At 42.3% G+C, this 19,349-nt stretch overlaps 1 protein-coding gene across 3 annotated transcripts in view; it reads left to right on the forward strand.

The window, feature by feature from the left end:
• The window catches only part of tpk1 (thiamin pyrophosphokinase 1), a 158,581-nt gene that overhangs the window by 36,750 nt on the left and 102,482 nt on the right, over positions 1-19,349 (forward strand). Inside the window, exon 1 of one of the 3 annotated variants that reach the window (XM_073940321.1) lies at positions 15,964-16,124. The gene's annotated coding sequence lies outside the window, so the exon portion shown is untranslated. 3 annotated transcript variants of the gene reach the window in all.

Below are 19,349 nucleotides of genomic sequence, written 5' to 3' on the forward strand. Positions count from 1 at the left end.
ACACGGCACCACGGATATATTCGATGTGTCTGAATAGTAACAAACTCAACTGATAAAATACAAAGTCCACCATTCTCCAATTCTCGTACAGCTCTCCTAACAAAAATAATTGCTGCAAACCAACAGCTTTGCTGTATCGGCCCTGACAGAATCACAGGGAAAAACATGCAACAAAACCTGTGGATTATGGGAACAAACACAAATGACCCGAGCCGTGCGCAGACACAGTCTCACCCAGTTTTGGGTCTTACAGCTTGGCAGTTTTGCCCTGCCTTCGGAAAGCACATGCTCTCATGAATAATTAGGAAGCAGGGTCTTCTCATAGGAGAAGAAAACTCTGCTTTGAATATTAATTAAATAATAATTATTTTAAACTCAGAAGATGAAATTAGCTGACAAATGCTCAAAACTATCCAGTTTTCCCCACAATTAAAGCTGAAAGTTGCTAATGTTGTCTTGACTGATGCTCAACACAAACAAATCTATTAAAATTACAAAAAAGTACTCAAGGGTGTCTTGAACCTTTAACTGGGAGAAGAATAGAGTAAACATTCTAGTTCCCCTTCGGGGGGAACTTCAGCACTATAAGTGGATTTGATTGTTAAAATCCACGTATGGGAGGTTCGGTTCAGAAGCTACTCGTCTGAAAGAGTATTGAACGGGCCAATTAAGAATGAATTGGCAGCGCAAGCCTGCGCAGGTGAGCGACATAAGCAATCAACTGAGTATATAAGCTCACCTGGCGCCAGCAGACGCTATCCTTTTCGCTTCAGAGCCTTTTCTGATCGAGCTTATGAGGGTTCCTCCTGCTGATCTACAGCCATTTCGAGAGAACGATTTCATCCCGGTCCAGAGCGAGTCCACGCAGCGGCAGACGGTCGAGCTGGATATCTCCCTTGCCTGGCGTCCCTTTGGGTCCGGTCCTCCAAGAGCGGTGCGTATTGTTGCGAATCCTAAAAGAGCAACACAGTCATGCAGCACGTCCTTTTCAGGATGGCGCTCCGACTGTGCGTTTCTGGTTGCGGGGGTTTCCTGGCTCCGGATGATGGACACGATCACTGCATTACATGTTTGGGGGTCCAGCATGTTAATGTGGTGCTCGGGGGCGGTTCATGTCGTCACTGCGATGCCATGACCGTTGCGCAGTTGAGATCGCGGTTAGCTTTCGTAAGAGAGCGAGCCACCCCAGTTGCCTCCTGCTCTGCAGCGGGCGCTCGGGCAGATCTGAGGGCTTCAGCGAGAGACAATCCGCCGCCCACGGGCTCGCGGACCTCTCGCTCCTCCAAGCGCTCCATCCAAGCTTCGGGTACTGAGAGTGATCCGTCTAATCAGATGGTAGCTCTCACGCTCGCTGACACGGATCAGATGTCCTCCGTGGCATCGGTGGGCGGGCTTTCATTGTCCGACGATGATCCGGACCCGCTCGCCCCCACTGGGCAAGCGAGCGCCGTCAAAACGGATCCTGAAGCGGACATGTTGGCCGTGCTTTCTCGGGCTGCTTCGGCCGTCGGGTTGGAGATGGTTTATCCCCCAGCCCCGCGGCCGGACCGACTAGATGGGTGTTACGTAGAGGATCAGAAGGCGAAGCCTTCGAAGCCTCTCGTCCCCTTCTTCCCGGAAGTGCACAGTAGGCTCACGCAGTCCTGGAGGGCACCTTTCTCTGCCCGCGCTGCGTCCGCCTCCGCCCTCACCACCCTGGATGGTGGAGCTGCCAGGGGGTATGAGGCGATCCCGCAGGTGGAGCGCGCCATTGCGGTCAATCTTTGTCCGCGTGGCGCCCCCGCTTTGCGTGGTCCGCCCCATCTCCAGTCCAAAGCCTGTAAGTTTTCTGCCTCCCTCGGAGCTAGAGCTTACAAGGCTGCGGGCCAGGCAGCTTCCGCCTTGCATGCGATGGCCACCTACCAGCGCTACCAAGCGCAGGCGCTGGCTGAGCTGCACGAGGGTGGGTCTAACCCAGGCTTGTTACACGAGCTGCGTACGGCGACCGACTATGCTCTCCGGACCACTAAGTCCGCCGCCTGCGCACTGGGGAGGACGATGTCCACACTTGTGGTCCAGGAACGCCACCTCTGGCTAAACCTGGCAGATATGCGCGATGTCGACAAAGTTCGCTTTCTTGACGCGCCCATATCCCAGGCTGGCCTGTTCGGCGACACCGTCGGTGAATTCACCCAGGAGTTCAAGGCGGTGAGCGAGCAGTCGGATGCGATGGGCAAAGTCATCTATCGGCGGGGCCGTAAGCCCGCTCCATCCCCGGCCGAGCCATCCACCTCCGCTGTTCCTCACCGAGGGCGCCCGCCAACGGCCAATGCCCCGCCCCCGCCTCCGGCGAAGCGAGCGCTTCGAGCACGCCGAAAGCCGGTAGCCCCTCCTCCCCAGGGCGCCGCTAAGTCCGGTAAACGGACTGCGAACCGTCCCTGAGACAGGCCATCCGGAAAAGAGGAGACTTGCTCTTTCTCCGCTGGAGGGCGGGGCCCAAAATCCAACGGTACTTTTCAGTGCCACCAAAGTTTCGATCAAAGAGCATTTTCTCCCTTCCCCGGATGTGACAGCTCAAGCCCCGCCAGTCTGGGACGCGCTGCCTCTCAGCTCGCAGGGCTTGCATGCTCCGCCAGCGGCTCTCGGGCGCTGGGGGGACGGTCTCCCTTCTCCCAGCCCCCAAGCCCCCTCTCAGGAGTCAGGGTGCGGAGCCAGAGCGAAACGCTCTCCTCCAGCTCTTCTGTGGGACCCTCGCGCTCCCCGGATCAGCACACCCGCTCCTCGCTGCCCCTCCGCGGGTACGTCAACGATTGCTGCGATGACGTCATTAGCGAGGGCTCTGCCTGCCTGGTTAGCGCGGGCCAGCCCCTCGCGGTGGCTCATACGCACGATCAGACTCGGCTACGAACTTCAGTTCTCCAAACGGCCTCCCAGGTTTACGGGCGTGTATTTCACCAGGGTCAATCCCCTGTCCGCCCCTGTCTTGCGAGAGGAGATTGCTGCCCTCCTGGCGAAGGGTGCAATCGAGCCGGTACCTCCAGCCGAGATGGAGAGCGGGTTTTACAGCCCGTACTTCATCGTACCCAAAAAGAGCGGTGGGTCATGGCCAATCCTAGATCTGCGCGTTTTGAATCGCTGCCTTCACAAGCTGTCGTTCAGAATGCTTACGCAGAGGTGCATCCTCCGATGCGTTCGTCCTCAGGATTGGTTTGCAGCCATAGACCTGAAGGACGCGTATTTTCATGTCTCCATTCTTCCACGCCACCGTCAGTTTCTGCGGTTTGCGTTCGAAGGTCGAGCATGGCAGTACAAGGTCCTCCCCTTCGGGCTCTCTCTGTCTCCGCGGGTCTTCACCAAACTCGCGGAGGGTGCCCTAGCGCCTCTGCGGCTTGCGGGCATCCGCGTACTCAATTATCTCGACGACTGGCTGATTTTAGCCCACTCTCGGGAGCAATTGACTGCGCACAGAGACGAGGTGCTCCGGCATCTCCGCCTATTGGGGTTGCAGGTCAACTGGGAAAAGAGCAAACTCGCCCCGGTGCAGAGGATCTCTTTTCTCGGGATGGAGCTGGACTCGATCACCATGGTAGCGCGCCTCTCCGGAGAGCACGCTCGCCTGCTGCTGAACTGTCTGAGGGAGCTCGACAGCAAGTTAGTGGTCCCACTGAAATATTTTCAGAGGCTCCTGGGGCATATGGCTTCCGCTGCGGCCGTCACGCCGCTCGGATTGCTCCATATGAGACCACTTCAGCACTGGCTTCAAGATCGAGTTCCGAGACGCGCATGGCATGCGGGCACACACCGAGTCTCTGTTACTGCGCTGTGTCGCCGCACCCTCAGCCCCTGGAATGACCCCTCGTTCCTGCAGGCCGGTGTGCCTCTGGGACAGGCGTCCAGTCATGTTGTTGTTTCGACAGATGCTTCCAGCACAGGCTGGGGAGCCGTGTGTCGCGGGCATGCAGCTGCGGGCCTGTGGGTAGGTGCCCAGCTCCATTGGCACATCAATCGCCTAGAGCTGTTGGCAGTGTTCCTTGCTCTCCGCCGTTTTTCTCCGGCGCTGGGGGAGCAACACGTGCTGGTCAGGACGGACAGTACGGCGGCGGCGGCGTATATCAACCGCATGGGGGGTATGCGCTCTCGCCGCATGTCTCAGCTCGCCCGCCGTCTGCTCCTCTGGAGTCACCCGCGGCTGAAGTCGCTGCGCGCCATTCACATCCCAGGTATGCTCAACCGTGCAGCCAATGTGCTCTCACGGCAGCAGATTCACTCTGGAGAATGGAGACTCCACCCCGAGTCTGTCCAGCTGATATGGGCGCGATTCGGGGAATGCTAATTGCCAGTTGTTTTATTCCCTGACCGAGGGCTCTCTCGGCACGGATGCACTGGCCCACAGCTGAGCTCGGGGCGTACGCAAGTATGCGTTTCCCCCAGTGAGCCTGATCGCGCAGTTAATGTGCAAGGTCAGGGAGGACGAGGAGCAGGTTTTGCTAGTTGCGCCCCTCTGGCCCAACCGAACCTGGATATCAGAGCTCTCCCTCCTCGCGACGGCCCTCCCTTGGCAGATCCCTTTGAGAGAGGACCTACTTTCTCAGGGACAAGGCACCATCTGGCACCCTCGTCCCGATCTCTGGAGCCTCCACGTGTGGTCCATAGACGCGAGGAAGACTTAGGTAACCTGCCGCCCGCGGTGGTTGTTACCATCACTCAGGCTAGAGCCCCCTCCACGAGGCGCGCCTACGCCCTGAAGTGGAGTCTATTCACTGAGTGGTGTGTCTCTCGCTGAGAAGACCCCCGATCTTCCCAGATCAGTGTTGTGCTCTCTTTCCTTAGAGAAGCTGGACAGCAGGCGGTCGCCCTCCACTCTCAAGGTTTACGTTGCTGCCATCTCCGCTCACCATGACGCGGTGGCTGGCGGCACCGTGGGAAAGCATAACCTCATCATCCGGTTCCTCAGAGGCGCTAGGCGAATTAATCCAACTCGCCCCCCTCTCACGCCCTCTTGGGATCTCGCCCTCGTTCTCACGAGCCTGCGATTTGATCCCTTCGAGCCACTCCATACAGTATCTTTAAGATTTCTGTCCCTGAAGACAGCTCTGCTGGTCGCGTTGGCCTCCATTAAGAGGGTCGGGGACCTGGAGGCATTTTCGGTCAGTGACTCGTGCCTGGAATTCGGGCCGGGATTTTCTCACGTTATTCTGAGACCCCGCCCGGGTTATGTGCCCAAAGTTCCTACCACTCCTTTTAGAGATCAGGTAGTAACCCTGCAAGCGCTGCCCCCGGAGGAGGCAGACCCAGCCCTGTCCTTACTTGTCCAGTTCGCGCTCTGCGCATTTATGTGGACCGTACTCAGAACTTTAGATCTTCTGAGCAGCTCTTTGTCTGTTATGGCGGACGGCAGCAGGGAAGTGCCGTGTCTAAACAACGTTTATCCCACTGGATTGTGAAGGCCATTCATGTGCTTATTTGAGCAGAGGCCAGCCGCGCCCTCCAGGAGTGCATGCGCACTCCACTCGGAGCGTTGCATCCTCTTGGGCGTGTGCGCGTGGCGCTTCTTTAACAGACATTTGTAGAGCTGCGGGCTGGGCGACACCCAACACATTTGCAAGATTTTTTAATCTGCGAGTGGAGCCGGTTTCCTCAAGGGTGTTAGGTACCTTTGGTGATTGAGGAAACAACTCGGTAGGTGTTGTACACGCTTGCGTTGCCTTTTTTTCCCTAACACGGAGAGATGTGCACCCTCCTGTCTGTCAGTAAAGTTCCCCATTCGGTGAGCCCTGCAGATTCCTCCGAGGCCCCCAGCACTGACTCAGCGGAGGAGTCACTTGCTGGCCCATTACGTAGTAGGTCTGCCCGCTGGTCAGCCCGCGTTTTGGGTATAGGTGCCTGCTATGGCCAATCCCCGCTGGTGATCCCCATATGCTTTTCCGCCACGGTTAAGTTCCCCCCCTGGGCGGACCCATGCTTTCCCTATCTGCTAACCACCTTCTTATGCGCACTCCCCCTTTTCAGGGTTAGTCCATATGTAATTCCATTTGTTTCCCCCTATTGGGTGCGGATGGTCTCTGCAGCGTCCTCCCTACTGGGATGGCACGCTTCCCAACGTACTGTCGTGTATTCCTAGAATTATCTAGACGCTAACGACTCCCAAAAAAGATACCTATTCCGTAAAACTTCTTTTGAAGTAGGATAAGTTAGGGCCATGGGCACGTTGGAGGACCACGCCTCTCGTGATCTGGGTGCATCACGCTTGCCTGACCGCTCTCTCATGGTGGGTGTTGGTAAGGTGCAGTCATTATGGCGCTTTCAATGGGCTCCCATATGTGGATTTTAACAATCAAATCCACTTATAGTGCTGAAGTTCCCCCCGAAGGGGAACGTTCGAGGTTACTAAAGTAACCCTTCGTTCCCCGAGGAGGGGAACGGAAGCACTATACTCCGTCGCCATAATGACTGTCCCTTAGCTGTTAAAAGTCTCTTCAGCTTAAAAAGGATAGCGTCTGCTGGCGCCAGGTGAGCTTATATACTCAGTTGATTGCTTATGTCGCTCACCTGCGCAGGCTTGCGCTGCCAATTCATTCTTAATTGGCCCGTTCAATACTCTTTCAGACGAGTAGCTTCTGAACCGAACCTTCCATACGTGGATTTTAACAATCAAATCCACTTATAGTGCTTCCGTTCCCCTCCTCGGGGAACGAAGGGTTACTTTAGTAACCTCGAACGTTACCTAAACAGTGTATATCTTTGCAAATAACCGCGTTGTATTAGTATATGTAAAATAAGTATTACTGCTGTCTTCAATAGATATCAGCTTGCATTTTACAAACCACATTTTTGCCTTTCAATGTGTTTATTAAAATGTCTTTATTAAAACTTAGGCAAACATTAGTTCATTGAAAGTAGTGCTAAGTTTTGATCTTTGAAAAGTGTCATTCTTCTCTTTTTCTGACTTGGTGACAGGCATTGTGCTATGGCAGATTTGAATTTAAAAGCTGATCAATGATGTACTGACCGCACTGACCAGCTAAGACTGATCACTGTGATTGTATGCATTACAAAGATTTTTAAAAATACATTTTTAAAAGCGATATAAGGATGTAGTCAGTCACTAAATTAAAGATGCTGCAGTTGTGCCCTGTTTGCTCAGTTGATCTTCCCACAGCACACCTCCAGGTGCTCATTTTTTAGAAAATCTGAAAGCTGTAACCTTGTCTTATAAGTATTTAAAAAAGAACTTAAGACTTTTTGGAGGAAAGATGGATGGAGTACTCCTCTGTAAATTAATATGAGCTTGGGCAAAGTAATACACCCCCTTTAAATTCAAAGTTATACGCAAAGCAGTTCACGATCTAACAGTTTTCAATGAATCAAAAGGTAAGATATTCACAGCACATTAAAAACTGAAAGCAGTTTAAGTGCTGTCAATTCTCAAGATTCATAGCGTCGGATGTTATACTATTGCCTATTTCGCACTGCATGTGGTTAAGTCTTCATTTTATTGAAGTCTTCGCATTAATATATTTGCCTGGTGTCGAAATAATGAGTCATTTGCATTCAGGCAAGTGCTTTCAAGTCTTTCTCCTAGCTGGAGTTCTTGGCTATACTGAATTACACCCTGTTTTCCGGTTAGAGATGTAGCACGCTGTTTACTTTGATGGGATCTTTACAGAAAAGCTTCTTTGATTCACCTTTAGAGACTGCATTGAAAACGCCAGCGTAATCATACTATGAACAAATGATGATGTCTTTGCCAGACCAATTTAACTGTCTGGGAACTAATGAATGACCGGCCTGGATGCATCATCATGAGGCATTATTTCTGAACTGAAGAGCAAATGATTTTGCAGTTCACTCGTGTCTTTGTAAGTATGTCTTATCAGGGTCATTATAGAGGGAAGTGAACCTTGCACTGTTGTAAAAGACCTTATAAAATGTGTTTTATTGCTTTTCGATTAATTGTTTGAAAAGCGTGAACATTTGACCCTTAGAAATCACTATTTTTTTTAAATAGTCATAAATGCATTAGGCCTTAAGGTTGATTTAAAACACTAATATGAAATGGATATGTTTGTATTAAATAATGTCTAAAAACCCTAAAATGGATAATTTGGATGTAGAATCAAAACACAGAATCTTACACGCACACTAATAATGACATTATTTTTACCTTTTCTAGGCTTCTAGCTTCTAGGCCAGGGGTGGTCAAGCTCAGTCCTGGAGGGCCGGTATCCTGCATATTTTAGTTCCAACCCCAATTAAACACACCTGAACCAACTAATCAAGCTCTTTCTAGGTATACAAAAATTTACAGGCTGATGTGTTAAAGGAAATTAAACTATGCAGGATACTGGCCCTCAGTATCCTGCATAGTTATGCAGGATACAGGACCAAGATTGGGCACCCCCTGTTTCAGGCTTTCTGATTTGCTTGCTTGTCGAATTTTGCTCACAATTATGTAATTTCTTAAGTTAGTGATGCATAGATTAATTAATTTAATTCATATTCCGGTATAACCTACAAATGTTATTCTTAAAAGCTCTTCAGTTAATTACAATACTATGATGTTTATCTGGAGGCTTTTCTCATGATTACCTGATCTTGACATTTTTGACAGTCCTATTTTTTATTAAAAAAAAAAAAAAAACGTAGTTAACTACAATGGCTCAGTGGAAATATGTGCTTCAGCCTACATGTTTTTGTGAAACTGCAAAAATTAAACATACATTCGACTGCAGTTTGTAGGTAAACGAATGCAGGGTATCCGCAGGGTTCTAAAATGTCTTAAACCTCAAAAGCAAAATTTTAGTCTTTAAAAAGTTATAAATCCACTGAAATCTTGTGTTGTAAAAATCTTTTTGTCTTGTTAAATCTTTTTTTAACAGGTCTTATTTTCCCTTTGTTCATGTATAGCTACCTAATCTGGCCATTGACACCCATACAATCTCCAATAATCCATCTCAATAAAACTTTTTATTTAAAAATAGTGTTTAAGTACTTTCCTTACAGTAACATTTGCTTAAAAGTTCTCCATTTATTTACTGCTAAGGATACTGAACTGGCCTACTGTGCATCTGTAAAGTATTCATAGCGTTTCACTTTTTCCACATTATTTTAATGTTACAGCCTTATTCCAAAATGGATTAAATTAATTTGTTTCCTCAAAATTCTACACACAATACCACATAATGACTATGTGATAAAAGAGTTGTTTGAAATTGTTGCAAATTTATTAAAATTTTAAAAAGCTGACAAATCACATGTACATCAGTATTCACAGCCTTTGCCGTGAAGCTCGAAATTGAGCTCAGGTACATTCTGTTTCCACTGATCATTCTTGAGATATTTCTCAACTGTGGTTCACCTGTAGTAAATTCAGTTGATTGGACAGAATTTGAAAAGGCATACACCTGTCTATATAAGGTCCCAGGGTTGATCGTGCCAATGTCAAAGCATTGCCTGTAAGAATTATCTGTAGACCTCAGAGACAGGATTGTCTCGGCAGAAGGCTGGGAAAGATTACAGAAAAATTTCTGCTGCTCTGATTCCAATGAGCACAGTGGCCTCCATCATCCTTAAGTGGAAGATGTTTGGAACCACCAGGACATTTCCTAGAGCTGGACGGCCATCTAAGCTGAGTGATCTGGGGAGAAGGACCTTGGTCAGGGAGGTGATCAGTAACCTGATGGGCACTCTGTCTGAGCTCCAATGTTATTCTGTGAAGAGAGGAGAACCTTACAGAAGGACAACCATCTGTGCAGCAATCCACCAATCAGGCCTGTATGGTAGAGTAGCCAGACGGAAGCCACTCCCCGCCTGGAATTTGCCTAAAGGCATCTGAAGGACTCTCAGACCATAAGAAACTAAATTCTCTGGTCTGATGAGACTAAAACTGACCTCTTTGGAGTGAATGCCAAGCATTACATTTGAAGAAATCCCAGGCATTGCTCATCACCAGGCTAATACCATCCCTACAGTGAAGCATGGTGGTGGCAGCATCATGCTGTGGGGATGTTTTTCAGCAGCAGGAACTGGACGGCTAATCGGAATAGAGGGAAAGATGAATGTAGCTATGTACAGAGACATCCTAAATGAAATCCTGCTTCAGAGGGCTTCTGACCTCAGACTAGGGCGACTGTTCTTCCAGCAGGACAATGACCCAAAGCACACTGCCAAAATATCAATGGAGTGGCTTCACAACAACTCTGTGAATGTAATTGAGTGGCCCAGCCAGAACAGTAATATTTGTGTACCTTTTCAAATAATATTGAGACCATACATCTTCTATTCTAAATTAACATAAAATCACTTACTAAAGCTAACACATACTCTAATATCATATATAAAACATATAATTAAATAATGAGGCTATTTATTAAGAAATTAAATTAAATATTTATTATTTATTAGGAAATAAAAAAAATCATACTTTAATAATAATAATAATAATAATGGTGATTATGATGATGATGACGATTATTATTTTTATTATTATTATTATTATTATTAAGTATTTATTTTTTTATTCTTTAAAAGTCAACTTTCACAATTTGACACATGCAAATAACTGCAGAAGTGTTTTAACCCACAGGCCCATTTTTATATGCAGTACAGATACTTAATAAAAACGTACTATAAATTAAAAGCATTAATGCAAAGACGTCAATAGACATCCTGCAGTGTGGTCAATGTGAATGAGGTGTCACAAATGACACGATTCGCTTGAATGAAGCAGCACGAGTTCAGCAATTTTTGCGAATTTGATACGTTTTACGTGAATCGCTCGAGTTGGAAAATCTGAACTTCAGCTGACAGTTAGACTGCGTTTATTAATTATGAGCTTACTCTTGTAGAGGAGGGATTATGACATAGGGTCTGGTATTAATGACCCGAGGGTAAATACTTTTGCCAACACCAGACAACAGTTCAGAGCGCACCTCTGATAGGATCTAGTTGACTCCGGCATCGAAAGCCTAAAACACATAAAGCATATTTTATTCATTTAGCAACGTTGCAAGAGTCACCAAGCAAACAGAAGCCCTGCTCATGATAAACCTACGTATATTGTGTAGTAAATTTGTCTTTCGAATAAATCAAATTTGACGCAGGAATGAAGCGAATTTGAAGCAGGAATGAAGCGAATTTGATGCGGAAATGAAGCGAATTTGCCGCGCGAATGAAGCTAATTTCCTGCGCGAATGAACCGAATGCGACACGCGAATGAAGCGAGTAAACTCAAAAAGTTCATGCGTCTATATACTAATGGATAGCATGATTTGTTCACACATGCCACATTTGGTGTGAATACAGCATGAGTATTTCAGAATAGCAAAAATGTGAACAGCGCATTGGATTTTTTGGATCTGGATTTTGCATCTGGAAAGTGCATTGTAACGTACCCAGAGCATCAGATTATAACAAGTTTTGCAAAAATTCATTCTGCCTACTATTGCTGATTGAACAGCCTGTAGACTGCAGATAAATAACACCAAATTCAACATCCACCTAGAATTTATTGTAGAATCAAATCGAAGGCTTTTTTGTTTAGAAGTCTAGGCAGGTGGGAGAGCTGACAGAAAAAGAGTTTTTTTTTGTCTGTCATCCAGAGCATGTTGACCCGTGCAAGCTGTCACAAAGCATATTTTCACGCTTTCAAGAGTAGAGAATCTTATTGAGCCATTGTAAGTATATGTTTTTTGTTGCTGAAGCGCTTCACATCTGCTTGTGTCACCAAGCGAAGAAGTGGTAGCTAATCTGTTTCAGGTGTTTAAAATGTTTCCTCTTGATCCTCCTCGCGCTACAACAAGTACTTTCTACCAGTAAACCCAAAGCCATCATGTCCATTAGGATTGCAGTAGAATGCATTACATTATTCATGAGACATATGATGCAATTCTATACCCTTGACGGTTGGTCATAAACCAACTGTGCTGACAAGATTACGTTGGTTTTTACACGATCTTTGTGACAATTCCTCACTCTCATAAGCATAACGTTTGAGCGATTGTCCCAGAAAATCATCTTTGTTTCATGCAGCCGTGAAAATGTTCCCTCCTTTTCACAGCACATATTTGGAAAAAAAAAACATAAGTCACCTCTGTTTGTTTATAAATGTGGCGCTGTGCGGTTTTAAATAACAGGATTGCAGGCGTATAACCAAGCTGCTTGATAAATGGGGGAAAGAAAAGTCTTCAAAGGAAAGGCGTCATTCTCAAAGCACCTGGTTTAAAATAACTAATTTATTCAGTGAAATTGCGCAGTGTTTTAAATTCATGTTTGTTACTTCTCGCTATTGTCTGGAGAGTGAATCCCACATCTGTGTGCTTTAGTTCATCAGTTACAAAAAGTCAAGAGCACTTCCACTGAACTTTTGCTCATTTTAGACTTCAAAGTCGGCAGGATTATCATTTTGATTTCGCTTTTAAAGGTTTTAATTTTTGTGCGTTTCCTGCTGACAATATGATGCAACATCTTTCTGAGATTTGTCAGTCTGTGGTGAATTAACAAACTCAAACTGACTCTCAGCAAACACTTTACTGGAAGCCTGTTTGTTTAGCACTTTACATAAGTTGTCATATTGTCTTTTGCACATTTTCAGGGATATATACACTGTAAACCCCAAGTAAATGAAGCAATTTGAGCACAGTAAAACCCAATAAATGAAGAGAACTTGAACTAACTGAGTACTGTAAAACTCAATTAGTTAAGGCAACTCAAACTGTTTGAGGAAACCAATTGCTACAAACCATTTGAGTTAAATAACTAATCTTTATAAATACTGTGAATTTACTCCAGTTAAGTTGAAGTAATGAGGTGTTTAATTAACTCATTACTTTCAACACTGAGTTCAAAACTCTTTTCAAATGAGTGGAATTAACTTTTAGTAAATTTAGAGTTAACTACACTCATTTCATTTGATAAAGTTGACTGTTGATTTTACAGTGTATATTTACCCATTTTATTGATTAGTTATTAAATAGTTTATATTTATGCATATGTTTGTTTAATTATTCAGATTTTATTTGATTTATTTGTTTTTGACAATTTTTTTTTTTTAGTTGTTAAGCATTTATTTTTAATTTTGTTTTTTTTTTGCTAAATATATACTGTATTTTAAGGCTGCACGATATTGGAAAAAAAGGACATTGCAATATTTTCATTTACTGCGATATTTATTGCGATTATAATTACAATTCGCCATATGTCTTGAATAGCTTGTAAAGAATTCATCATTTTAGATCAATTGGGTTGATTCTGGAGTGTAGTATGTAGGAATGCTCCGAACCGATTTGCCAGAGATTCGATCGATCTGTCACATTTCATGACTCGATCGATACTCGCTAAACTGGCTGAGCTCATGAACCTATCATGAACCTGTTGTTTACGAGTTTAAAAGCAGAATTTATTGCAAGTTACAATATTGCAAGTTCATTGAAACCTGGCTGGAAATATTAGAGAAATAAAAAAAAACTTAAATTATTTTTAACTTGAAAATTCAATAATACAACTTAATCAACGTTTAAATAAAAGTTTCTTTTAGCAAGAAGTAATGGATTTAGAGGTGCTTTTTAATTTCTTATGCATCAAATATGTGCTCTAAACTTCATTGAGACACGATGAATTATTCTTTCATCATTTGCGATGTTTCCAAATTGCTTTGTTAGTCATTTTCTTGCAATTTTTTTATCTGTTTTATCATTTGCAAAGCTGCTTCTGATCATTAAATGTCCACACAAAATGTTAATAAGAGATATTTAAGAGATTAAATACAACATCTTTCATTTATTCTATTAGGTTAGGCATTTAAGTCTCATACTTAATGTATGTAAATGTTCATTAATGTGCTTTTTGCATTATAAAGCTTGAAGCATCAGAATCGGTACTCTGTATCGGCCGATCACAATGACAAGGATCTGGTACTCGGTAAGCCTGATCGGTGCATCCCTTGTATTATGATTTTAAAAAAATGACAAGCAAAGTTAAAAAAAACAAAAGAAATAAATAAACAATGATTTATGGTTTTCTGGGGAGTCAAACAGTATTCACAAACAGAAACTAAATAATCACTGTATAATAATAATAATAATAATAATAGTAATAATGTTTTTATTAATCACTCTAAGGTTAAAATTTAAAAAGACTCCACTATGTTAACTGTAATGTCTGGTCAACTATAATCCTGACTACATTGGAGATCCCTGCAATGTGACTCACGGAGGGCAGACTGGCACATTGTGATATCGATGCTGAAACAATATATTGTGCAGCCTTGTGTATGTGGCCTTTTAGGTACTTGTTTAATATTTAGTTATTGTAAATTGTAAAATATTTCTTTTTTTTTATATATATATGGACTGTGTATATATATTAAATCTGATATGTATTGCTAATTTTACTGTATACACCTCCATGTACCCCCAAATCGTCATACTGTATCCCCCAAAATTAATATGTATTGTATAATAACTTACTATATATTAATACTACATCAGATGTATTGCTAAATATAAATATATGTTTGATACACCTTTATAAATTATTATTTTCCTCGAATTTAAATGTTTATTAAATGTGTTTTTATTTTTTATTTTTTTTGCTTGCTTGTAATGAATGTAAAATGTTTGATATATTTATTATATTATTACATACATTATTATATATTGTAATATTAAATCTGTATGTTTTTCAGAAATAAATACATACTGTGCATTATGAAATATAGACAAATACACAACATTGTTTTAATTAAGAACTGTTAAATTATCAAGTAGTATGAACATCATTTAAATGCATTATATATTTAAATATCCACAGTTTTACTGAGATATAATACATAAGATTTCTCATGGCTTTAATAAATAAAATAACTAAATAATTTGACATATACAGGTATTACATATAGTGTAGGTTAAGACTTATTATGTAAATGTGTCTGTCATGTCCCTCATCAAAACCAGTGGCGTGTTTAACTGGATTTAGCTTCCTAGCAGCCTTACCTTGAAAATGACAAGACTCACCATGCTTATCAGAATCGATGATGATCCTGACAGGACAGACTGACCTTCATCCTGGAATGATTAGTGCTTTTGCGAAAGGCACAAGGGAGCCATTACTGTCAGCCTGGCCATGATCTAGAATAATCTATTTGTTTTCATTTCAGCATGTCAGCAGTTACCGAGATGGGCTCTGAAATGACTTCAAACGTATAGCCGTATAATGTGATTTCAATGATATTTATCTCCTCACTCATTTTTGCTTCAAGATCTGAGTTGTAATGAAGCCCACGCACATCCTGATTTTGCAGAGTTAAAGATGTTCTCAGATCAGCATATTTTGCTGATCGTCATTATCTTTGTTCTTGTCCAAAATTTAATCGGAAGCTAATCCCTACTCTTAAACCTAAATATAAATTATTCCTTAAATAGGAGGTAAATAATAGGGGAATAACAATGATGAAGCAATGTTGAAGTTTTTGACGTGGTTTCCGGCTGATCTATTAATGAATCAAACTCAGACTAGAGGTTATGACTATCAGAAAAACATACTTATTTGAATATTTTCCAACAAAGCAGATACATCCATAAGCAGACCCTTCTCTAGTCTCTTCCCAGGACAATCTAAAGCAGGGGTCACCAATCTCGGTCCTGGAGGGCCGGTGTCCCTGCAGGGTTTAGCTCCAACTTGCCTCAACACACTTGCCTGGGTGTTTCAAGTATACCTAGTAAGCAGAGATGTATAGTAACGAAGTAGAACTACTTCACTACTGTACTTAAGTACTAAAAGGCAGTATCTGTACTTTACTGGAGTATTATTTTTTTCTCCTACTTCCACTTTTACTTAAGTACATATTTTCCATGAGTTTAATACTTTTACTCCGATAGATTTTTTATGTGCTGCATCGTTACTCGTTACTAGGGGTGTCAAAATGATCGATATCAGTTCAGTAATAGATCATAAACGGTTATTGCGTGATGACGTCATTTATCTCCTATGCGCGATGTCGCAATACTATGGCGGAGGACGGAGGCGCGAGGGTGAGGCGGCACAGCACACAAGCCGCTATTTCACTATTATGGAGAAATGTTGTAAAACTTCGCCTCTGCCTCTCTCTTTCTCACTTTGGACATTTGACCCGCTGGCCTGTTTGTAAGGTAACTTTTCCTCTCTTCTCGGCTGTTAAAGCTGTGGATCCATCCAGACACGAGCGTGTCTGATGTGCAAGTTTTCTCCACTGTGTCTATTACCTGTGATAATCGCGTATTCTTCCCGCCATGGCTGAACAGCGCTTCATTTCTAAAGCCCTTTCTGTTGAGCAGGTGAAAAGTAACCAATCATAAGACCTCGCCTGTCAGTGCTCAAAAAGCAGGCGGTATAATATTGACATGAGTTTATTAGCTGTAAATGCTCATGCAGTCTTCTGTGCATGAGTTTTGTTTGATACATTCAGAAAGTGTGTTTTCTTTGAGCAGGTCAAATTAAAGGTACGGTTCATATATCTGACTGCTGTATTAAAGAACAAAATTGTATTACAAAAAAATCCTTTAACTGTCACACCAAGACAACAGCAATAGAATTTTTTTGATTACATTTCTCCTAATGTCGCTAATTTAACACAATCAATGCATTTTTTTTCTCAACACATCCCCTAATTTCTAAAATATCAGCCTCTACCAAATGGTTAAGATGTTGGTTTATGGTAAAAGTACCAGAATTAATAAATATACTACAGAAAATATTAAGTGTAAGACAAATTTAATTAAAAACAATAAAAAAAATTAAACTAAATCATAGCCATAAGCCATGAAATATTTCAGATTTTCAATAAACACAGTAATATACACATTTTCCTGTTGTTGTTTTTTTTTTTTTTTTACAAAAAAATCCAAATCAAGTGAATTAGTGCAACAGGATTTAGTTTGCTTGTTTAGTTTAGTTTCACGAGTGCTTCCAGAAGACAGAACTCCTGTTTATTGTGATATTAACCAATCAAACTTCAAAACTCCCAAAGTGTGAGTGTGTCTTTGTGTGTGTGTGAGTGTGAGTGAGAGTGAATAATGTGTGTAAGAGAGAAACTGTGTGATTGTACCTGTGTGTGTGTGTAAGAGAGAGTGTATGAGAGTGTAAAAGAGTGTATTTATATGTGTTTGTGTGTGTGTGTGCCCATGTATATGTATAACAACATCGGTATTACACGGATGTTATGAGGAGATGGTGAATTATGTGGATATTTTTTCTAAAATTTAATCACACTAAATGTTTTTTTTTTTCAAAAAGTAAAACTACACATAATTTCCTGTAAGGTTTGGATTTAGAGGTTGGATTTGGGGTTAGAGTAATCGAATGTACAGTTTGTAAAGTATAAAAACAATCGTAACCTATGTAATATCCCCACAATTCACAAAAATGTGTGTGTGTGTGTGTGAGAGAGAGAGAGATAGCGAGAGAACTGTGTGTGTGTGTGTGTGTGTGTGAGAGTGTATGAATGTGTGAGAGTGTACATTTAGGTGTGTGCAGGGCAGTGTACGTGTGTGTGTGTGTATGAGAGAGAGAGAGAGAGAGAGAGAGAGAGAGAGAGAGAGAGAGAGAGAGAGAGAGAGAGAGAGAGTATGTATGTATGTGAGTGAACATGCTGAATAATCTCATCAGTGAGAGGATTTTCTGGCAAAAGGGCCTGACGTTGTGAGTTCTTGTACCATATAAACTATTTACAAAGAAAAACAGTATCATAAGCCATGTTTCTTTTCGTTCTGCTTAATTAAGTGTCCCCAAAAAAGATATTTAAAATAAACAAAACAATATGATGTCTTTTGACTTTGACTTTCTTTAATAACTACATTACACAATACTTGTACTTTTACTTTCAGTACTTGAGTAGTAAATTTTGAAATAAACTACTTGCAATACTTAAGTACTAAAAATGTTGAATACTTTAGTACTTCCACTTAAGTATGGTGCTTAAAGAGCACTTCTACTTCTACTCAAGTCAATTTTTGATAGAGTACTTGTACTTTTACTTAAGTATGGGTCTCTAGTACTTTATACATCTCTGCTAGTAAGACCTTGATGAGCTTTTTCAGGGGTTGGAGCTAAAATCTGCAAGACATGGGCCTCCAGGAACAAGTTTGGTGATCCCTGATCTAAAGTGTCTGTGTTCTTCACAGTCTTTTACAGATTTTCTCTCCCCACCTCTATATGTTCTTGTTTTAACTTCGACCATTTTAGGATGTTTTTTCTTAACTGAGAGGTTTAGTATATCTTTAGGTGCTCGTGTTATTCTGGGCCCTGTTCCCTGCAATGCAAACACCAAAGTTGTCTTTCATAGATGCAATCTCCTCTGAGTGTTTACATACAATGCCATGATGATACATTATTTTATAATTTGTCACTCACTTTTCTGAAAGCCTCTCACAGATATAACTTCATATGTGTGTTTTACATATACAATCAATGTTTTACATCAGAGTTGGCCAAACTCTGTCCTGGAGGGCCAATGTCCTGCATATTTTAGTTCCAACCCCAATTGAACACACCTGAACCAGCTAATCAAGCTCCTTTTAGGTATAAAAAACGTCCAGACAGGTGTGTTGAAGGAAGTTGGAGCTAAACTATGCAGGACACCGGCCCCCAAGGACTAAAGTTGGAAACTCCTGTTTTACATATGAACTTATTCTCCAGCAGTTCCAAACGATAGTGACCGCACACATTCCTCAGCATGACACCCATCCTACACACACCACCAGTTGACACCTTTCTTTTCAAGATACACCACCAATTGTGGACCTTTTTTCTTGAAATACATGTCTATACATCTATAGATGGTTATACAGGTTGACTTGCTCAACACCTCAAATGTTATTGGCTCGTTTTCGGACATGGTTTCATGATCAACATAGGAACATGATGCCCATTTTAAAATGATTTGTTGTGAAGCTGACTTATTAATCTCTTTTTTTCTTCTTTTTTTAGTAGCACCAATACAGTACAATAAATGTCAATACACTAATGTCAAAACACTGTTTATGTTATAAAACAGATTTTTATCAAGACAAACTAAACAAAAAACGTAATTGTTTTATATAAAGTACGTTTAAATAATAGTTAAAGTTTTATTTAGTTTGTAAAACCATTTTTCATCTTATCGTTGGAGTGGATTTTTATAACATTTTGTGATCATACATGAGTGCATTAGTTTGGGGACCATTAACTAACCATAACTGTTGTCTCATATGCTTCAAAAACATCACATTTGCTGCTTATCAATAGTAGAGTGCTGTTAAGTGTTAAGGTATCTGCTAATAAAATTGCTAATAAACTGTACATTATAGGGATATTCTGATTACAAGTGAGAATACTTAATTAGTTTTGATTATGTTGTT

Source organism: Danio rerio, chromosome 24 (assembly GCF_049306965.1).
Source record: "Danio rerio strain Tuebingen ecotype United States chromosome 24, GRCz12tu, whole genome shotgun sequence".
Classification (NCBI taxonomy): Eukaryota; Metazoa; Chordata; class Actinopteri; order Cypriniformes; family Danionidae; genus Danio; species Danio rerio.